General features: G+C 49.9%; 1 protein-coding gene across 8 annotated transcripts in view; it reads left to right on the top strand.

Moving 5' to 3' along the window:
- The window catches only part of CTIF (cap binding complex dependent translation initiation factor), a 248,619-nt gene that overhangs the window by 101,219 nt on the left and 124,014 nt on the right, over positions 1-23,386 (top strand). The window lies entirely within an intron of this gene.

Below are 23,386 nucleotides of genomic sequence, written 5' to 3'. Positions count from 1 at the left end.
CAGCAGCATCAGTGTCACCCAGGAACTTGTTAGAAATGCACATTCTTGGGCCACCCTTTACTCCGACTGAATCAGAAACTGAGGGGTTTGGGGGGAGCAGAGAGCTGTGTTTCTAACAAACCTTCTAGGCGATTCTGCTGCCTGCTCAGGTTTGAGAGCTTTAATCATTTTTTATTCCTTTTTGTTGTTGTTGTTGTTGAGATATATTTGACAGACAACCTTATGTAAGTTTAAGGTGTACAGCATATTGATTTGATACATTTATATGGCAATATGATTGCCGCTGTAGCGTTAGCTAACACCTGTTATGTCACATAATTATCATTTCTTCTAGTGTTGGTAACAATTAAAATCTAGCCTCTTAACAAATTTAAAGTTTATAATAGTTTGTTGTCTTTTATAATAATTTCTTGAGTAATTGGCATCACCTATTCCCTTCTGTTTGCTGCCAAATTTTTTGTTGTCTGTTTTCTTATCGTTGTTTTGCTCAAATGAAGGACAAAGAATCTTACCCTATTTGACAACCAAGGATGTGGATTTGCAAAGGGTTGAGTGATTCAGGAACAGCCCAGTCCCCCAGACTCCAATGCCTGCTCCTGTCACTGGCATTGCCCCAGATGACCTGGGTGAGCCCCTGCACATTACGATTCCTGGGGAGTTCATTGCCTTCTAGAAACCTCAGGAGAGCCCCCGGTGACACTGCATGTTTGCAGGTGGTCAAAGCTACCACCCTGGGTAGAGATGGGGCAGCCTTCGTTCAGAGATGGATGGAAGGCCTGGGCCATCATTCTGGCCCTTCAGATCACAGCCCTTCTGCGTGCAAACTTACTGCCCTTGTGTTGGGCGGCAGCTGGGGGCGATGGGGTTTGTCCCTGAGCTCAGAGCCTCTGTCGGCAGCAGGCCGCGATCCTGACGCATACGTGGTGACAGGAGGAAGCTGACCTGGGGATAAAGCAACAAACACTTAACTTCTGCCTACAAAGGGGATAATCAAAAGTTGACATTAAACAGACTATAAATAATAACAGCAGTGTGGTTGCAGGCCTAGCTAAACAGACCGTGGAAAGGCCAGATATCGCCGTCCTGTCCAGAAAACAATTCTGGCGTTTCCCTCTGAGGTTCGGTGCTCTGACTTTTTAAATAGAGGGCTGAGGAGGACAGAGGACTGCCCCGGGGACAGGTGGTCATGTCCTGCCTCTCAGCCTTGCCTCTCACAGTGAGATGGGAACGGAGGCTCTGCCACCCAACCCCTTACCCCCTGCCCACTCCTGGGGGTGCTTCTAGAGGAAAGACCTAGCTTGATTATTAAAGCATCATGCCTGTCCTTGTGTTTCCTCTCGGCACCAGCCCCTGGAGGGTTCAGGAAGACGTTTGGCGCCCCCAGTCACACGGCGGGGCCGTGGGCACCCCTGCGCCCTTCCTCGTCTGCTTCCCAAGGCTTCTCTCACCCCCAGAGCTTATGAACCAGGAGATTTTTCAACACTGATGGGGGATTTAATTTAGTGTTTTGCTGCTTGTGTCTTGGAAAGCTTTTTTGTGTGTTTGTTTGTTTCCATTGCTTTTCAGGGGTTGGGAGGGAGGGAGAGAGAGAGAGAAACATTGATGTGGGAGAGACACATCGACTGGTTGCCTCCCGCACCCACCCCAACCCGGGACAGAGAGCAAACCTGCAACCCAGGTGCATGCCCTTGACTGGAAATCGAACCCAAGACCCCGACCCTTCAGTATGCAGGCCAACACTCTAACCACTGAGCAGCACCAGCCAGGGCTTGGAGTGTGTTTTGTTTCTTTTGGGCCCCAGAGGTCTGCCTGCCTGTCAGGGATCCAGGGAAAGGAAAAAGGTGGCCTACCGTTCCGCTGGGACAAGTGCGTGGTGCGGTGGGCTGTCCCTCTGAGGATTCCGGGGTGCAGTTGTCCCACGAGGCCAAGAGCTGTCAGCTCTGTGTTGAGCAGCCGCTCTGGCCTGGACTTGGGCTTCATGCTCTGCCCCACGGCCCCATGCCCTCGTCTCCGGAGTGAGTGTGTGAGAGCAAATGGTCCCGTAGCCACCGCCACCTCGTACACTCTGTGGCCCTGAGTAACAGTGAGACTCGCTGGCAGTGTGATGCCATTGGGGCCTGTGGGATTCAGGAAAGGTAAGCTGGAGGGACTTCATCCCTCCGTGGGGAGGTGGACCCCAAAGATTTAGATCCATCTACCTACCCAGTTCTTCCAAAAGTAGTACATGCCTGAAGGTCATGCAAATGAAATATTTTTAAAATACCACGAATTAAATAATACTAAATAATTAAGTAATAGTTTAAAATACTACACATTAAACAATACTAAAAGGCCTGTAACAGAAAATAGCAGCTCCACACCCCATTGCATTCCTCAAAGGAAACACTGTCACTTTTTTTCTTTGTTTTTTTTCCTGGTGTGCCACCATTTTCTAATGTATATATAATATATCTAATATTTCTAATTTCTGATATACTGTTCTTTTAAACTGTTGTGTGGTTTTATTTAATTGTATCGATTTTAGATGTTAACTGCTGATTTCCTATTATGGTAGATAAAAAAATTTTTCTTGTCTTTCCCTCTCTTCTCAATATAATTATGTGAAATTTTAGTTACAATTATTAACTGAATTATTAATATTATTATTAAATTATTACTAAATTATTATTATTATTAACTAAAATTAATAACTAAAATTATTACTTTGTTACTGAATCCTACTTTTCTTTTTATTTTGGAAAAAAAAATTCAACTTACAAAAAGTTGCAAAAACAATACAAAGAATTCCTGTCTACCCTTCAGCCGGGTTCGGTTAAAGGTATTAACATTCACTGTGCTTCCTCCAGCATTCTCTCGGCATTGTTTTTTTAATTTTTCCTTGATAGTTTGAAGAATCAGTTTCAGAAAAGGATGCTACTTTAACCCTAAATAACTCAGTGCGTTTTCCTAAAAGCAGTTTTTTACATAACCAGTTTCATTATCAAAATCTGGAAGTTAACACTGATAAAATACTATTACATAATCTATAGACCTCATTTACATTTTGCCTGTTGTCCCACTAATACCCTTTAGTGCTGAAGTTCTTTTATTTTCTGGTTTAGAACCCAGTATAAGATTATATTTTGCTTTTAGTTGTCATGTCCCTTCAGTCCCCTTGAACTTTCTTGGTCTTTCAAGACCTTGACATTTTTGAAGAGTACTTACAGGCCAGTTATTTTGTAGAATGTCCATCAGTTTGGGTTTGTCTGATGTTTCCTTGCGATTAAACTTAGGCACTTTTGGGGGGAAAAAAATGCCACAGGAGAGGCACTGTGTCTTCGATGCATGACTTCAGGAAGCACAGAGTGTTGACTTGGTGACTCGACATTGACCACCTGTTCAGGTGGTGGCTTCCAGGCCTCACCGCTATAAAGTTATTCTGTTTCCCTAGTAACTTATAAGTATCTTGCAGGGCGACATGTGAGACTATGGAACTACGCCGTTTCTGATGGTAGGCTTACCTACTAGTTTTAGCATTCATGGGTGATTCTTGCCTGAAATGTCATCACGCTGGTTGGCAAATGGTGGCTTTTCTAATTCCGTGTACATTTTTTTAGCTGGCTTTCTACTGTGAGAAAGATCTTTTCTTTTCCCCTATTTATTTACCTATCTTTTATCTATCTAATTATTTATGTCTTGACTTATAGATTTTCATTTCAATCTAAAAACTATAATCCACTACTATTATTCTGATGCTCAAGTTGTCCCTCATTTGACCAGTGGGAGCCCCTCCACACCTGCGTCTGTGTGTTTCTAAAATGTCCTTGTAATTCTTCAAGCACTTCCTAACTTGCTGGCACCGGAAGTTGTTCTGGCATTTGGGTACTTTCTCTGCCCTGCCCCGGAATCCACCAGTATCTAGGGAACCCTGGTACTTTTTTGTGATAGTTTTTAGAAACCCAGATCCAGGTGCTAGGTGTGCTTATTGCTACTGAATCCCCTTGTGTTCCTGACCCTTTCCTCTCTCCCATTATCTGGGCACCTGTGTCCCCAGGTCATAGCCTCTCCTATTCATCTTCTTCAGAAAATAAACCTTGAGCCTTTGCCCTGGGGTGGGGACTGAAGAGTAGCCACTTGGCTGTGAGGGATGGGTGAAGGGACACGGGGAGTCCCACATTCAGACTTTCTGCTATTTCCTCCCAGCCCCCTAACCCTGCCTCTTTCGTACCTGGGGACCTCCAAGCTCTGGGCTCCCGGCAGGTTTGCAGGTGCAGTCAGCACATTCCTCATCAGGGTCCCTCTCTGCTAAACTACCTGCTGCTCCTCCATTCACCTCCTGTCTTCCCTAAATTTGTCAGATTCTCTTTTCTTGGTCTGTGTGCTCTTGTGGGTTCATATGTTTTTATTAATGAGAAAGGGCAGTTGAAATAAGTTCAAGTCGAGGCAGATGTCTAATTCAGTTGAATTTAAGTAATCAGAGAAACAGGGAGAGTGTGTAGGTGACACTGAGCTCAACGTGCTTGTAGGGAGTAGCCGTGGAAGCAGATGTTTGCATCTGGGAGTAGAGGGATGAAATGATCCCTCTTCTGAGTCTGGGCATGTGGCTCAGCGCCGGGACATGTTGTCACTAGGGTTAGAATATAAAAGGGGGCAGCAGGATGTACCTGAATGCCAATAAATAGATTCTTTTTTTCTTTCCTGTTGTTCAAAGACTTCTAGAGGACACGGACACACACACACACACACACACACACACACCAGCTGTCTGAGGGGCCTGGGAAAATCTGTTTGGATTCAGGCCTTACAGAGAAGCTTGCTCCCACAAGAGAGCCAAGAGCCACCAGGGAGATGTGCTTAGGACTCAAGGCTCTATAGCCCTACCTACCACTTAGCATCAGCCACACCCTGCCCAGCTTTGCACTTAACCCCTTCTGGTGGGCAAGACTCTCCCCAGCAAGCCTCCAGGGTTCTGAGAGCAGAGCTGTTGTCCAGCACCATACCTGGGACCGGGCTGGGCACACGGTTGGAGCTCAGCAAATCACAGCAAGTGTGTGAGCCAACTGTGTGCAAAGGGCAGGGGCAACTCAGCCTCTTACAGTTGCCCCTGAAAACCTGCAAGTCACCAGGTCATGCTGGCCTCTCTCCTTCTGTAGCTGTGGAGCCTCTCCCGTGGGCATTACTAAGAAACGTGACCCACCCATCCCCAGTGGTAGCCTGGCTCCAGAAGGCCTTGTATAAAGGACAAGCTGTCCCTGCCTTTTGCCAATTTGCATTTCAACAATCCACGAATTCTGCAGTTCCTGAAAACTGTGTGGAACTTCTGGTAACTCTAATCTCTCTGCTTGGGAGTTCCTGTGCATTTCTGGAAATGTTGGAATACACAAGTATGCCCTGAAGGGCGGGCAGGGCACTTCTGCTGGCATCGGGCATTGCACCCTAGTGCTGAAGGGCGGCGCCCCAAAGAGCCAATCGAGGTTGATGGAGGGCTAGTCTGTGCGCAGCTCTCTCAGTGACTCCTATCTCAGGAACACAGAGCCCCGAAGGGCACAGACTCTGGGTGCATCCTATTACCTGGAAATGCTCTGTTTCCAGCCAATCACTGGCAAGGATTCGTCCATTGACAAGTTGTCAGCCTGAATATGGGCCACTTGGCTGCCTCTGACTGGTGCAGGCGTGAGGTATACCCAGCCTCAGGCAGTGGAGCAAGAGTTGAAATCTCCCTGGGCATCGATCTTGGAGACCCCCTAGCCAACAACCTAAACCATGAGGAAAGCATTCTGAACATATCATGGTCCACAGGGAAACTGAGCCCCACCCCTCTATGGAAAAGGGCTGCACCCCAGGACACCCAGCCAATCCAGCGACAGGGGCCCAGGATCCCCAGGTCACTGCTCCCCCCAAACACCCTGCATTTGTATTTATGATGAATTCTGATGGTGGGACCTTTAATAATTTACTCTAGAATTTCACTAAGGATCAGCATTAATAGGTGTCTTTGAAAAGGTTTCATCACTAAAGTGTCTGCACATAATACATTCTATAGACAGAGAATTGGGGAAAAGATAAAAAGGAAAGCACAACCAGAGCGGCCCCTCTATCCCTGTACCCCACCTCCCACACGAACCAGAATAGCAAGGCCACCTAAGCGACTGATGGCAGCCGTGACCCTGCACAGAGAGACAAGGGCTGCCCAGAAAGAGGCCATGGGCAGGGCCTGTGTCAGCACCACGGAGATGGACTTTCTGCCCTGTCATCTGCACACCTCACGTCAGCAACTGTGTCCCATCCTCTTGTTGGTCTGTGTTCTAAATGCCGAGCTGTCGGGCAGGCCTGTGAGTCTTAGCCCCTAAAGAAGGCTTTTCGGAAAGCGTTCTAGCACCTGGACCAACCCTGCCACAGGCCAGGAGGACCACTTTGTGCAAATTAGAAAAAAGCTGCTCCTTCCTCAAGACACTTGACTACCTCTGGCTGAAACTGTCAAAATGATCCAAATCTATGATGATGACCGAGGGGCGAGGTCCATCTCCCGGAGCTGTGAACACATGTGAGTGGGCAGCAGACCGTTCCTTGTTTTAAGTGAGTTGAATGTCTGAGTTGAATGCCTAGGAAGCCAGACTTCGAGTTTAGAACGCCTCCAGCGAAAGAGATCGCCCTCGCCCTTGGAGAGTAATATCTAACAGCCAACAAGGCGAGGTGCCCAGCTCTGTTTCTTCTAAAGGAAGGAGTCGTGTGTCTGTAGTGTTACAGGCTGATACAGGATGCTCATCCTTAAAGGAATATGAAGGTGTCTAGTCCAGATCCTTTCATTTTGTGGTGGGGACCTTGAGGCCCAGACAGACATCCTTGCTCCGGGTGCAGGGCTCAGCCCCTCCCCAGCGCAGAGGTGATAAGCTGAATTCTGCCCGCCGTTGTCACAGGGCCCACACTGGGAGAGGGCCGCCTGCAGCCCAGGCCCAAGTGCAGGGGTGTTTTGCTGAGAACAAAAGCTGCTGCCATATACCCCAAATTCTTCTGAGACCTGAGAGACCCTAGTGCCTGACCTCATTCACCTGTTCTGGTCAGAGGTCATCCACTTAGCACGTAGATTCTCATGGAATAAGCGGTGTTTGATAATAAACGTGAGCAATATGTAATGCATTTTGAGGAATTCATTGCAAAGATCCCCAGCAGAGTTGGCCATAAGAAGCAGGCATTCTGACAGCAGACACTTCATACTCTGGCCCACGCCCCACCCGGCATGGTGACCATTCAGGGGCTGCTCCCAAGGGGCAGTTGTCCCTCTTCCACCTGCCCCCGTGTGCACGCACACACACACACACACACACACACGCACACAGTGTTGTCTCAACATGCCAAAAATGTTGGGAGCCCTAGCTGGCGTGGTTCAGTGATTAGAGCATCAGCCCTCACACAGAAGGGTCACGGGTGCGATTCGAGGTCAAGGTCCAGGGCACGTACCTGAGTTGCAGGTTCGATCCCTGGCCCTGGTTGGGGCGTGGGGGGGAGGCAGCCAATCTATGTGTCTCTCTCACATCGGTGTTTTTCTCTCTCTCTCTCCCTCCCTCTCCCTCTCTCCCTCCCTTCCTCCTTCCCTCCTTTCCACTCTCTCTGAAAAAAAAAAAATCAATGGAAAAAATATCCTTGGGTGAAGATTAGCCAAAAAAAAAAAAAAAAATGTTGGGAGCAGCTCATTCTTTTTCTCAGCCTGTGACCTCTAGGGCAGATCAGTGGCCTCTGGATCATTACTTTATCCTCCAGGTCAAATGAGAAACACTTGCATGGCAAGAAAAGAGAAGATGTTCCTTTATGTGGCCTTTCCTGGTGGCAAGAAAAGGAACATTGTTCCAGCAGGCTGGCACAGGCTGGTGTGTGGTCAAGGAAACGCATCACACCCCTCGGCGAGGTCCTTTCAGGACACTGCAGAGGGCAGCGGGGCCAGCGGCCGGCCACGTGGCTCAGGCTGGCTGCTCGCGTTGGGCCGTGGCACAGGATGTCTGTGCCCCGGCGGAGGAAACCTGATTGGTGGAAGATAAAAGCCAGACAAACCAGTCCTCCAGAGGGGCCGGGGGCGACCCTCCTGGGTCACTGGGGAAACCTCTCTGTGCTGTAAGAAGAGATGACCCGAGGAACTCAGGGCAGTTCAAAGTCAAAAGTTAGTGACTCAGAAGCACGTCTCCCTTCAGTCCTGCTCTTAGTGTGGTGTGAGCCTACGGTTCCCTCTGCAAAGCCGAGAAGACCTGATTTCAAGGTCTCTGAAATGAGGTGCTGAGTTCCCCTCCCCCAGTCCTTGCTGCACGTTAGAATCAGTTGGGGAGCTCTTAAAAAAACACCCATCCTGCCCCCCCCCCCCAGGCAAATCAGAACCTCTGGGTGATGAGTCCTGAGCATCGGTTATTTTTACAGCTTCCTGGGGAAATCTAATAGGCAGCCAGGGCCAAGACCTTCTGCCCTAAGGTATTAAGAATTTATCCCATTTCCCCATCCTGTAAGGTGTTTGCATCATAGAAAAGCAAGGTGTTACCAAGCACTTAATCCAAACTTATAAAGCATGAGTGCAGGGACCTCTGTCTTACCGATATTAATTACACTCGGCCTTGCCCAATGCTCATTTGTTTCCTACCTGCCCTATAAGGATGTAGGGTTCCTTCAGAGCAGGGACCGTGTCATATTTGCCGTTGCCTTTCTCAGTGATGGTGCTCTACCCCCATCTCCATGTCTGTCTTTCACCAGAACCAGTCCATTTTATTCTTAATGATTCTAGACCCTCCTTCCATCCCTCTGCCACTTCCTTCATTCTTACACTAGCCATTGTCAGGTCTTGACTGTCATCCTAACCAGTCTGCCCTGTGTTTGGCTTATATCCCCTTAAATCCATCCTCTACATACCTTCAGCATGATCTGCAAAGTCCACAAATCCAGCTGTTTTACTAACAGGCTTACGCCTTTCCCTGCCTCCCCAGCATGCACAGGACCACGTTTCTGGCATGCAGGGCCTCCCCAGTCTAGCCCTGCCCTCCTTGCAGCTTTGTATCCCACATTTTCCCCATCATGCACCCTCTGTAACAGTCACACTGGATTTGGGGGCCCCTGACAGGCCCCGTCTTTGCTTTGCTTAGCTGCCCTGAGCCAGTGCCTGGCGTGGGGATTGGCTGTGGCGAGTGACCACGGACAGGGAGTGGACACACTCACAGCAGCCCTGGTCCACATCACAACACACTGAGACCCAAAGGCATCCTCCAGGAGTCAACACAGACTTCTGTCCTGCCTCACCCCCTCCAACCTGGATGACCTTGACCAAGTACCTTTACTTCTCCGTTTCCTCATTTCTAAAATAGGGTAAAGAAATTCACCCCCTGCCTGCCGCCATCTCAGAAGGATGTCATGAGAATCAAACAAGATGATCCCTGAGGAAGTACTTTGGAAACAAAGAGACACTAGTCAATCTAAGGGCTTCTACAAGGGCAATAGTAAGTGGGTGTCACATACGGCAGCTCACTGGGACCCGTTGGGAGTCGCTTGCCACATAGCACTGCGCACGTGCTTGTGAGCAGGGCAGTCACGTTGGTGGCGACTCCGACTTCTTCCCTCAATGGTTTTATAAAAGGAATCGAGTGAAGGAAATGTCTTGGAATAGACAATCTTCCTAAGCTCCCCCAAAATAACTTCAGTGGAAACAATTGTGGTAACATCCACTCTGCAGTTATTGTTTCAATCTGTTGCAACATGGGAAAAATCTCCCGGCGTCTCCAACTCAACTGGGAATCAACTTGACTTCCAGAGTCCTGGAAACAAAGAGATTGTGCTCGAGGGCTGCTGTGGGTCTTCATGGCCCACTGGAGCTGTAGACAATCCCAGGGCTTGTGTACAGTTTTGCTTTTCCTCTCAACTTCCCCTTGGGTGTCACGTTTGCTAGAGACCTTGGTACTTTCCCATAGATAACTTGGTGGTGGGGGGGGGGGGGGATTACCAAAAGAGTTTATTGTAACAACACTTGAGATTCTGGATTTCCCTCCAGTCCCAGATGTGAGAGCTCAGAATGGTCAGTGACTCTCTTGTCCACATATAATCAGGCTCCTCCTTCGAAAGGTCTTTCTTGATGCCCCATTTCCCTACCTTCCCCAGGTGCTCATCTCCCCAGACCCCGGTTACACCCTCTCTGCCACTTCTCCTACCAGTCTTTCCTCCTGAAGGAAATTGTCTAAGTACCTTTGCCCAGTCCCCTGTTCCATCCCCTCCCTCTCTGACTTAAGAGGCAACATGTAGCGCTCCACTGGCCTGTGTGACAAACTCTGAGGCCCTGTGGAGGGCATGCCTAGTCCTGGAATCTTCTCTCATGACCCCACCCATTCTTTTCACCCACCAACCCCTGTTGCCCCAATTTTCTAGGACGACCCCATTATTCTGTCATTGTCATGTTATCCGTTCCCAAAACCTGAGCTTGTTAATTGTGTGACTAAGTATGATTTCATTTTCTACTTTTGTAAAAATCGCTTTTTCGACTACTTCTTTCTGGCTCACCATGCATAAAGGCCCGTTTCCTTCCTGCCTCTGTCTGCAGAGTCTTCCTACCACCTCTCTGCCTCTTAGCCCCCATCCTTCAGAATCTCTCCCGTCTCCCTTTCTCAAGGCTCCTGATTACTCTGCTGGGACATTCTAGAATCTGTTCTTTCTCGTACCTGTAGCTGCACTTCTCAAACTTTAATGTGCATCCAGAAGGCCTGCAGATCCCTCTCACGTGCACATTCTGGTTCAGTAACACAGGGATGAGGCACAGAGCCCTGCGTTCCTGACCAGCTCCCGGTGATGCTGAAGCTGCTGGTCCACGGACCACACTTTGAGCAGGAGGACCTTATTACCATGGTTCCCAAACTTTGCTGCACATTGGAATCACCTGAGGATTTTAAAAGAGAACAGAACATGCCAGTCGTCCACTCTCAGACATTCTGATTTTATTGGCATGGGGTACACCCAGGCACTGGGATTTTTACAGTCTGCCCAGGTGACTAGTGCTCTGTAAAGTGTGGGAAATGCTGTCTTATGTAGTGTGAATATGGCTAAGCCTACTTTTTTTTTTTTTTTATCTGTGCTTTCCTTGTCTCCCTGCATAGACTGCAGTCCTCCCTAAGGCAGGATGAATGGATGGGTGGATGAATTTATTTTGGAGGATGAATGGATGGGTGGATTGGCTGACGATTGAGTATTAGTCCATTAGGAGCTCTTCTGATGATTAACTAGTATTAATAGAGAATGTGTTTAGCCAGTAGAGAACCATACTAGTTGTCCAAAGGAAAACAATGAGAAAGACTTAGATCTTGCCAGAGCCTGGTGACATCGCCACAGCACCAGCCTCGGCCGAGGGTGACTGCCCGGGCGCGTGCTGTGGGTTCAGGGGTCCTAGACACGTTTCCTTGCCTTACCCTTCCCCCCATCCCAGAGGGGACAAAATAAACCCACCACCCTGGCTCACTTATTCCAAAAACACTACCGCTAATTTTTTTGCATTTCCCTTTTGGTCTAAGGCAGTGGCCCTCACCTTGACCACCCTTTAGAGTCACCTGGAGCACTTTTTAAACCCCCAGCGCTTGGGCAGTGCCCCAGACCACCTGCCTCAGAGCTTCTGGGGTGGAGCCTGGGCACTGGGATGGTAGAAGGCTCCCCAGGGGCTGTCAGTGTGCAGCCTGGACTGAGAGCCACGGACCTTAGGTTTTTATTGTTTGAACTGTAAATATAATCCTTTTATCTTCCTCTTAGGGGATTGAGTTTGTCAGGCCCTTCCCTGAAGTAGGTTCAAATAGCAGTGGGGGCGGGGGTGGTGAGGACGCTGGGCACCTATCAGCTGCAAGAAGTCACCGCTGGGGGAAGGGCGGTGCTCAGAGTGAAGGGAAAAATGCAAAATGCACTTGGCCTCCCAACAATTCTCTGGAGCAGGGGTGGGCAAACGGCCCAAGGACCAAATCCGGCCCCCCACCAGTTTCTCTCAGTAAAGCTTTACTGGAACACAGCCCTGCTTCTGTGCCACGCTATGGCTGCTTTTGCTATAGAACAGCAGAGGTGAGCAGTCGTGACCGGGACTATATGGCCTGCAGAGCCTAAAATATTTACTATCTGGCTTTTTACAGAAAGTTTTCCAGCCCCTGTCCTGGAGAGTTGACCCTGCACATACTTCCCAGCTGCAGTTTATGCATCAGCACAGATGTTCAGAATTTTTAAAACCACTTCTTATACCCTTTGTAATCTTTTAGGTTGCTATTAAACCAGAGCAGAGTGTCCTGATAGACGTCTGAGACTAAGTCCTGGCTGGGCCAAAATCTCGCTGCCCTCACTCAGCCTGGGGGTGGCCAGCTTTGGGTGGCCAGTGCTACAGGCTGCTGCCCTCTGGCCCCAAGCAGCCACTTTGGGTTAACCCCAGTGGGCCGTTCAGACGTCACTGTCCTCCCTACAGGCTAGGGGGTGGGGTGGCTGGGAGGCCCCACATCAAAATCTGGTAGATTTAAGAGGTCAGACAGACTGGGCTAGGAATGAGCTCCTTTCCTGAGCAAGGAAGATGCAGTCAGGTTGAGGGGCTGCAGGAAGAAGAGGTTTTGGGGATGGAAAGAGGAGACAGGAGCTGAGAGCTGTGCTTGACCAGGGCCGGGGGACTTCCAGGAAATGCCTGAGGCCTGCGCTTCAAAGTCCTGTGTCCCCGCTCTCGTGTTCCCCTGTGTTCCTTCTTGAGCCATCACTGTGTCCCTGAAAGTAGGTCAAATCATTGTCTGCTGCAGAGACATGGAGGAAAATAGATACCAACTAGGTCATCAGAGCTGCTGCTACCTAGTGAGCCCCGAAACCAATGGCTGCCCAATTTAAGACAACCCATAAAGACTCTTTTATGTGGCGGAGAATCCTTAATGGCCCACATCCACACAACAAAAGGTCAGCCCCGCTCTCTGGGAATGGAACAAGTAATTGAATTTCTGAAATGGTACATTTCCTGTAGTCAGAAAGAGGTAGACTGTGTCCTTAAAGTACTCACTTAAAAAATTAATAAGTTGGAGGCAATTATTTCTTTTACCAGAGATATTTGCAGTTGCACTTATAATTTCCTAGTACAGTTGAAACACAACTCAGTACAGAAAATTTATTTTGCATGCAAGCAGATTTTTAGGAACTCATCTCTACCTACGGCCTTGCCATCTTCCTAACTGGAAACTTCCATTAGACCATGTTCCTTTTTCACTTTTGACAACATGCTTGTCAGGGAGGTCCATTATTTTCGCACGATACTGGCCATATTTTAATATTTCGCTTGGCAGCATAGCTACTAGCGACTTAATCTGGAAGGAGGGAGAGGGAAGAAGCCAGGTACCCCCAGCATGGACCAATTACAGAAGCCCTGTGAATTTAAATTGTCTGTAGACTTAACGCAGGGAAAGCCGTAAGAGGGCCAACCCTCTTCATGCCTTGTTGAAAACCATGTTCATTATTCATTCCTTCATTTTCTCATTCCATCAACAAGTGCTTTGTTGAGGACCCGCTGTGTTCCTGCCGTGCAGGGTCCGTTGTGATGGAGGCCGGGGTCCTTTGCCTGAGAAATGCACTCCCACTGGCCCCTGGGTCCTTGCTTGCGGTGGCCGGCGCCGGGGCTCAGCTCTGCTGCCCTTGTGGGTGTTGTGTTATGGCTCCACCCTGAGCCTCTGAGTCCCAGCTCCACCACGCACTTGCTGCACTTCTCGAGGTCTGCTATTTAATGTCCTCGGTCTCCCTCCTCCTCTCCCAGAGAGAATGGATGAAAACAGTACCTTTCTGGGGGGTGTCGTGAGGTTTAAGTTAGTCGATACATGTAAAACTCGTCACTCAGTGCCTGCCCCAATAAGTGATGGACACTGTTATTACTGTTATCATAGCTCAAAATCCTTGCAGACATAATTTAATTCCTTCTATGGTAAGGAGACTGTTGTTGAATACCTTCCAGGAAAAAGAAATTGCTCACTCAGTGGAAGGGAGCGTATTTATGGGGCAGGACTGGAGGGGAAGGAAAGACTTTGCAGGCTAGCTTCCCTCCATTGTTGGGCCAGCTCATCCACGTGGGATCAGTTCAAGGATGCCCTCACCTCGACATCTCCTTCTTTACCTTCTTGCCACCCTGGGGCGGCCTGGCAGGTAGCCAGTAGAACCTGTTGCAAGCAGCCCTGGAGTGTGCAAGGCAGGCTTTTTCCATGTGTCCAAGCTTTCTCCCACACAAGCTCTCCCTTCAGCTGTCCCCCAACTATCAGCATCATCAGCCAAGTGAGAGATGCTCGTTGAACCTCTGCAACATGGAAGATGACTCTAAGGGCTCTGACAGGGAAGGCAGGACCCTGAGGACTCCCCAGAGCCTCCTGGCCTTTGTCTAGGCAATGGTCCCATCTGTGATCCGTTATTCATTTTTACCCCCAGTGCTTCACACCAGGTAAAGGGCACACATCCAGGCCAGAGAACAGGGGCTGAATCCTACTCTGGAATTATTGACCATAGCCCAGGAGGGGCCACCCAGGAGTGGGACATCCCATCGGTCCCTGACTCTGGGTCACAGTTCAGGCTGGCCCGCTTTAAAACTGCCATGTGCAGGAGAAGCCTGGCTTAGAATTCCTAAGGAGACCATGCCTACCTCCTTGGACCCTGCCACCCATCTACCCCTCTTCCTTGGCAGAGTGGAACTCCGGGTCTCACCTCCCTGGCCTGGGTCACTTGTGTGACCCCTCCAGACCATGTTCCTCCCCAGGTACATACTGAGGACTGGGCATCAAGGTCTTCATTATCTTCTGCATGGAACTGAAGGGGAGTTGCAGTCGTAAACACTGGCGCTCACGGTTTCACTTTGAGGGCTGCTGGCTTCCTGCATCGTAGGCGATATTGCCCGGTTGAGGGTCACAGGCCCCTGGACCCCTGGGTCATCTGTAAATGCTGTTGATTCACAGTGGATAGAATAGGGATGGCCCAACTCTGGTCCATCCAGGGCTGTCAGTCAGCTTAACTTTTCGTCCAACAAGCAATTAAGGAGGGCGATAGATAGTGTCCAGGGCACCGTGGGAGCTACAGAGGTGTAGGAAATATGGCCCTGAGCTCCTGAAAGTTTATAGTGTGGTTAAGAGGCAAGTGCAACTACCTAGTCTACTAGGACACCAAGAAGTTTGCCCAATGTGCTGTGAGACTAAATGGATTAATTCTAATGAGAATTAGGGTCAGTTTTGCAGGGTGGAACATTTATGCCAGTGGTAGAGCCTGGACAGGATTTCAGGGGTGAGCAGAAGTGGGAGAGACGTTCTGGGCAGAAGGAAGAGCCTAGAAGGAGGACTGTGCAGACACATGCCATCACGCCTGCCGAGCCTGACGGCTGCCTGTTTGTAAATGAGCAGCACCAGGAGAGGCCAGAGCAAGGTCTCTGAAGCGTGCCTCATCCTGCTTCTGTTAACTTATTAAGAGCCTTTGGTACCCTGGAGGGTAATCTCAGGCATCCTTCCTCCAGGTGGTCCTTGCACCTTGGATGTCCCCCCATGACATCCCTAGGTCTGGAGCGGTGAAATCGTTGGTGTACCTGTTCTCCCCAGTGACCTGTGCATTTCTTTGGGACACAGACAGAGTCTCATTTTGCATGTCTGTGACACAGAGCATGGTCGCAGAACAAGGTGGCCATCCTCTAAGTGTTTGGAGAGTCACCACTCCTTTTCCAAAGTCCGTTGTTGCCTCTGTTCCCAAGATGGTCATCGAACCTCCCCAAGTACATACAACTGTTCACAAACTTGTCTCCTCCCAAAGACTTGCACTTTCCCATAGAGGCTAGAGCACCAGCATTGCTTGGTCTTCTCATGAGCCTGTTTAATGCGCCTGTCGAGGGTTTGGGTCTGCTCTCTGTCATGGACACATCACTCAGGTAGGGGCCAGAGTCCAGGCCACATACGTCCATTGTTGTCCAGGCTTTTTCCTGAGGCTGCAGAACAGTAAAGGTGCCATTTCCCTCCCGCGGCTGCCTAGATCTCTCACATTTCTTATGCATCTTCTTGCTTCTGGTCTGCAGCAGCTTGAAGGTGTTGCCTTTTTCGGTTTAGCATTGCTCCCAGGACCCTCAGTAAGTGCCCCTCGTAGGGGAGTGGAGAGCATCTGTCTGTCCCAGTTCCATTCTCATGTGGCCATCCCTGTGTCAAGGAGCAGCCACCTGAGCCCAGGTGACCTGCATCCAGGACTGCTTCTGGACTCTCGGCCCTGGGCTTGTCACCTGAGCAGAAGTCCTGAGCCACTTGGTCTCATTTGGTCTTTGACACAAAGAGAGTCATAATCACCCCTCCAGAACACTCCCTACACACACACACACACACACACACACACACACACACAGAGACACACACACACACGCTTCACCCAACTACCCTAGTTGAAAAATAAAAACTGACAATGGTAGTTGAAAAAGCAGCACCTTAGTAATTGTTTCCTTTACATTTTACACCATATAATGTAGAAACCATTTTTAAACATTTTTATGTTTGGCCTTAGTCCCTGCCCTTTGCATCAATGTTCTCACCTATTTGTTCTGTTCATTCAGAAATTACCGAGTAAATATCATTTGTGTTTGACTTCACCCAGTGGATTCTTCCTGACGTGGCCACCAGTAGGAGGGGACGGGAGGGTCACGTTTACTCTCTGTGACTTCACAAAAGTGATAAAATCAACCACAACCCCTAAGGTTGTATCGTGCTGAATTATGTAAGACTTTTTTGGTTGCAAATGACAGAAGCCCACCTCCAAATCCTTTGAGGATAAGAATGGGAATTAACTGGCCCATGAAGCCAAAGGAAGGAGGAGGTGGGAGGGAAAAAGTATTTTCATCTCATTTCCCACAAGAGGGAGGAGAGGACTGGAAGAGATACCTGCCCCGTGGTCTCCAAGCTTGGCCACAGAGCTGGGACCCAGGTTCCCTGAAGGATGTGTGTGGTTCATTAGTTAGGACTCTTGGCTGTTACAGTGAGACACCCAACCTGAACGAGAAAAGGAGGGGTGGGTTTTATTGGTTTAATGCAAACAAGCCAGGCCTACACATGCCAACAATGCCCATGAACTAGGCCCTGTAACCACAGTCCCGGACAGACACAGACCCCCTGGATGTCCGATAAATGGGCTCTCATCCCTGCCACAGGCAAAATACTCGTGTGCGATTCAGGGAGGTCATAGGCTCCACTAACACCTATTCAGAGAACCTAAGTTAAGCTCCTCTTCTAGAAAAATGTCCAGTTCTCATGGAGCCGGCATCTAGTACAATATCTAGAGCAGAGCTTTCAGAGTGGGTAGAGTTTAGGTTCATGATCCAGGGTGGGAGTGGGGGGTGGCCAAAGGCAGGGGACTGGTGCCGATGGCTGAGAGGCAGCCTCTGGATTTCTTCCGTGTCTTGTATCTGTGTTTTTGTATTGGGACTCCAGCTAACGTATTGTTTTTAAAAGGGTCTCTGCTGATTTAAAAAAATAAATTAAAAGTTAGAAAACCACACATTTGAACATGTCTAGCCAGCCCACCCCTCCACCTTTCTGAAACAGGATGGCTTCTCTGAATAGATGTCCAACCTCAAGATTCCAGGAATTCTAGAAACATTACCATGTTTCAGCTTGGACGTGACCCACACATCCTGCCCACGTGGAGTGAGGCCTTAGTAGGATAACTTCTTAGAGGCGATGAAAAAACATGACCCCCAGCAGGAGGAAGGCTCCACTACTGAGACAAGTTCATTGTCAGAGGAGTTGGACTTGGTATTTTTATGGCCCTTAAGCTGCCAAGTGCTAGGCTCCCTTTGTACTGTTTGCCCATGGGAGACGGCGAGTCTGGGGAGTCCTAGCTGGCTTTGTCCAAGTGTCTGTCCTGCCTGCTGGGGCTCCAGTTCTTCTTCTGAGGCAGATGATTCATGGGGCCCTCCACTCTGGGTCATATGGAATTTTCTGGAAAAAGGGAAGCTGTTAGTTTCCATATATTTAAGTAGCATTCTTGGGAGTGACAGGAGACTGGTGGGAACAGTATGTAAGGACATGAAGAAGAGAAGGACTGTGGTTTCCAAGAGGCCAGGGCAGAGAGTTGTTAGCCAGGCATGACCTGGACAGACAGGTGTGTCACTGGAGAGAGCAGGACTTAACCTGGTCAGGAGACTAGTGAGGACACCTCCCCATTTGAGATTTCCCGCCACTGCCTCACCTGGGCCAGGATCCTCAGCCTTCCTTTCCCACTGGGCATTTCACGGCTGCGCCACCTCCTGCTAAAGGCTGTGGGGTTGGTGCTGATTGTCTGGGTCCAAAAAAGCCTGGAAAGTCCTCCACGCAACGGGAGGAAGCTTTCTTATCTGTGTATAATGCTCTCTCCCTTTGCAAAGAGCTGCTGTGTCAGAGACAAATAACAGACCTGTGAGATAGTTAGGCCTGGGTGATCTCTATTAGGCCCAGGTCCAGGTTTAGGGGTCGGAGGTCAAAGGTCACAGGACTATCAGGAAACTCTCCCTTGTGGGGAGCGTGGGTATGGGGTTCCATGAAGCCGCAAGCCATGGTATTGAGCTCTGTGGGGCACATCTAAACCTCGTCCAGCCAGACTGAAGGAATGAGGCACAGCCCCAGCCAGGGAGCGCCCAACCCCACCAGCCTGTAAGTGAAAGGCAGGACAACCTTGGCGGCCATGAGCACCACCTTCTAGTGAGAGAGGAGAAGAGGCCTGCCAACGGGGCCACGGCCAGGGGCATCTCAGGGGACGCAGCAAGTGTTCCATGGGGCAGACATGGAGCGGGCATTGGAACCTGTACCCAGTGACACCAGTTCTCCTTCCTCAGGCCTGGTGGGAGGCAGTGTGGTCAGAAATGGGGCTGCCCAGCCCAGCCGGGCGTGGCTCATCGGTTGAGCGTCGACCTAGGATCCAGGCGATCGGGGTTCAATTCCCGGTCAGGGCACATGCCCGGGTTGTGGGCTCAATCAATGACTCTCTCATCATTGATGTTTCTATCTTTCTCTCTCCCTCTCCTTTCCTCTCTCTGAAATCAATAAAGTTATATTTTAAAAAAAAGAAAAAGAAATGGGGCTGCCCAGCTGTGGCTCCAGCATAGGTCAAGACTTGCTCTTGGCCACTCCTCCTCGATTCTTGGGACCCAGAGTGCATGGCTGGGCACTATGGGGTCAGAGGGGGAAGAGAGGAGTCTAGTACAGGGGTAGCCCAGGGGGGAGAGAGAGAGGGAGGGAAAGAAGTGTGATGCCCCCAGGCATTTAGCCTCCACATCTCTGCCCTAATACTATCCGCCAAGTGACATCACAGTTGGGAGCAGGAACGTTGGAGGAGCAGACACAAGCTACTGCCAGCTGGTTGGGTGGCCTTGGGCAACTTCCTTGACCTTACTAAACCTCTTCTTCCATAAAAACGGGTTGGTAATATAACAACAGAATTGCCCGCTGAGTCCATAACTTACACAAATTCAACTCTTTGTTCTGGCAAAGGATACACTGTCAGGAAAATGACCCATTTTGAAGCACAGGTGATTTTGCGTACTCTCCTACCTGTATTAATTTTCTGGGGCTGCCATAACAAAGTGCTGCAGATGGGGGACTTAAACAACAGAAATGTATTGTCTCCCAGTTCTGGAGGCTGGAAGTCCAAGATCAAGGTGTCTGCCAAGATCACTGTCCCTCTGAAGGTGCTGGGGAAGTGCCTGCCCCTGTTCTCTCTTCTAGTTTCTAGTAGCTTCTTGGCTTATGGCGGCATAACCCCAACTTTAACCTGATGTTCTTTTTATAAGACACCAGTTATTGGATTTAGGTTCTATCCTGATCCAATCCGACCTCATCTTAACTTGATCACATCTGCAAAGACCCTATTTCCGTATAAGGTCATGTTCACAGGTACATAGGGTTAGGACTGCAACTGATCTTTTGGGGACACACAATTCTACCCACTACAGGGGATGAAGAAGACTGTACACCGTGGTCAGGGGGACCAGCACTGCCATCAGAGAGCCCGGTGCCCCTGTCTCCTCCCACAGTGCTGAGCACACCTCTGTACATTCTGCCATGACGCTGGCATCGTTGGCCCGGAGGTAAGGCTTTAACATGCCTTCCTCTCCTCTCTTGAGTCCCTACTGAACCCTTAAGATTCAGTTTAGGTACCACCCTCTCGGCAAAGCTTCTCTGACCCTTTTCCCAAGCAGAGGCCCTCATTCTTTCCTCGGGGCTGCCAGAGGGGTCTGTTCAACTTCTGTGTTTTGCACAGCACACTTCCGCTTACTCGTGTGTCCCCGAGTTCCTAGGGCTGCGAATGGGTCTCATTCTGAGATTCTCCATGTGCTGTACCTGGCACTTAGTAGGTCGTCAGCGCTAGTTGGGTGAGGAAGAATCAAGAATGGACAGATGCATGGATGGACTGATGGGTAGGCGTCAAGTAACAGAGAGATCTTCCCTGACCACCCCCACCCCCATCCCTGCCCTGTTCTGCTTCATAGCAGTTTTCATCATTTATTGTTTTAGCTACTCATTTGTTTCTCTCCTTTCTCTAGAATGGATGTTCTGTAAGAATAAGCATTTTGCCTACTTTTTTACTACTGTGTCTGCAGTGCCTGAAACAACAATATTTGTAGGAAGGGTGGCTGAATGGAAGGGTGGATGCGTGCATGGGCGGAAGGGGAGGCCATCTGTGGCCCAGTGGAAATGAGTCTCTCATCACAGAGTCTGCTGGTCTCAGAGCCACCAGGCCCACATGCTGTCCTGGCTCAAGGTGCTTGCTTAGCCCTCCCTCCCTCTGCCCTTACCCCCAGGTCCAAGATTTGTTTGCTTATAGCTGTCCTCTTGGGACAAGGCCCTTGCATCCCCAGCCTGGGGCCGGCAGCTCTGCCCTGGACTGGACAGGTTTTACATAACATTTTTCTGCAACCAGAGTGATAATGTGCTGCCCCACAGTGCTGCGTCTTACACAGCGCTGGCCTCCCGGAGTGTGTGTGTGTGTGTGTGTGTGTGTGTGTGTGTGTGTTTCACGTGTACTCTGCCAGCGATGCATGCAGAAGGAGTATTATCTTCCCTCCCTCCCTAGAGAGCCTTGGTTTATGTAATCTACTTGTCTCCCAGGCCCACTTAGTTATTGAAAGTGGTCAGAGGTTAGACAGAGGGAAACTGCAGCCAGGTCTCAGAGCTAAAGGGAGAAGGGTTCTCATGCAGAGAAGCAGAGGAGGATCCCGCGGGCCCTGGGTGCTGCAGAGCGATGCCTCAGAGGCACCTGACCCCCACTGATGAAACGCACAAACGAGCCGGTAAACCAGAAGGCCGGTGCTGTCGTTTGTGGCAGAGGGTAGGGAAGGTTCCTGTCTGGACTGACATTACCTGGACTGACGTCCACATGCAGCTCTTCCAAAAGCCTGGAGGGAGTGGGAGGACTTGTTGAGTAAAGAATTAGAGCAAAGGCCACTATACTTTTAAGGATAATTCTGACAAGCCTGATCAATTTCGCCTCCACTGGGCAGATATTTCCTACCTAAGAAGCAGGGAGGGGCCTCTGGGGAAAGGCTGGCACACCGTCTCCCCTGGCCAGGCCTGGAGATGCCAGTTTATTTTCCTTCCCAGAATCATAAGTGGAACTACTCTGTCCTTCCCCAGCACGCCGTTTGGGCCACCAGGCTCTCAGCTCATTCCCGCTGCCTTCCCTGACCTGGGCTTCCCACACCCTCCTCCTCTGCTGGACTCTTTCTGCCAAGACTGGGAGCTCCACGAGGACAGGGACCAATAGCTCTGTTTGTCCTGGCACACAGCCCTGAGTGTCGGGATCACGGGCAAGGTGGTGATGATGAGGAGGAGGAAGAGAATGACACTTGAGATACTTACTGAGGCACTATTCTGTGTTCTTTACATGTTTATCAATTACTTTAACCCTCATAAGGACCGTAGGAGGCTGATGCTATTATTTCTTCATTTTACAGGTGTGGAATCTGAGGCATGTAGAGATTAAGTCAGTTAATCAAAGTCACACAGCCAGGAAGAGCCAGACTGAATGTTACAGTTCAGCTCCAGAGCCATTCTTTTAGCTATTAAAACATTTTATATATGCACATGCATATATATTAATTTGGGGGATGAATGGATGCACGCAGAGGTCTCAGCCGTGGCTTATTTAGAAGCCCTGAACAGCCCCGCATGCCCACTGGGCCACACGGACTCCTGGCAGAGAGTTAGGACTCCATGAGGTAGGGCCCCAGGGTAGCTCCCTCCTGCTTTGGCCATTGTGGGCAGGGAGGAGGTCAGGACTCTGAGGTTCAGACAGGGGCAGCTGGCACCTCCTGGGCTCGTGGAGGGTCAAGAGTTGTGGACAGCTCCCTCTTCCCTGGCCTGGAGCTGAGATCCCAGGCCACCAGCTTGAGATGGAGCCTCTCCTTCCTTCCATTGTCTCTGCTGGGCACACCCAGTGTGTTCCTGCAGTGACCTGAGGCCAGGGAGGGAGAGAGGGAGGGAAGAGGCCAGGGGAGATCTGGTCCGGTGGGAGAGGGGAAACGAGAGGGGAAGACTTGGTGTTTTTCCTTGTTTGTGTTTTGTATTAAAGAAAGCAAATAATATCCTTTGAGAAAACCGTTGAACAAAGCACATCCTAAAGCAATAGAGGCCCATTGTGGCTGCCTGGAGCCGGGAATTCATTTATGTCTTTTTTACTGCATTGTCAGAGGCAAGATAGGGTGGGAGGGAGAGACTATTATATTTTTTTAAATATGTTTTTATTGATCTTAGGGAGGAAGGGAGAGGGAGAGAGAGAGAAAAAGATCAGTGTGAGAGAGAAACATAGATTGGCTGCCTCCCATATGCACCCCGACTGGGGAACGAACCTGCAACCTGGGCATGTGCCCAGACCAAGAATCAAACTGGTAACCTTTGGGTGCATGGGATCACGCTCAACCAACAGAGCCACACCAGCCAGGGTGGGAGAGACTATTATTAAAATATATTTTGAAATGTGTCGTTCCCTCCCTGGACTCAATAGGAGTCTAAGCCAAGTGTCTGACACCAGGGTCCCTGTGTCCTCCTGAGCTTGTTTCCCTCCCAGTGCCCCCCTGGGAAGCTCTCTGAGACTGGCCAGTCCTGGTGCAGCCAGAGCTGCCATTGTCTACCCCACCCCCCAGCTTGATCAAAGTCTGAACTCTGAGCCTCCAGGGCCAACAGGGACCTCAGCTATGGAGCTCAAATCCAGAGGCTGCATTTTCCCTCACCGTAGAGAGGCTGGGCTGCCAGCCCCACAGAACTGCCTGTCTCTAATTCATTGTACCAGCTCTCTGGGCCTCAGTCTCCCCATCTGTAGAGTGGGGGTTGGGCCAAATGGACTCTCACTGACCACTGTCCAGAACACTGGGCCCTGTCACTCCCTCTCTCACCCTGGGCATGCTCAAGGTCCCGTGGATTCTGAGTCAGCCTGTATC

Source organism: Miniopterus schreibersii (genome assembly GCF_964146895.1).
Source record: "Miniopterus schreibersii genome assembly, chromosome: 10".
Taxonomy (NCBI): Eukaryota; Metazoa; Chordata; class Mammalia; order Chiroptera; family Miniopteridae; genus Miniopterus; species Miniopterus schreibersii.
This window is presented reverse-complemented; position numbering and strand designations above follow the sequence as displayed.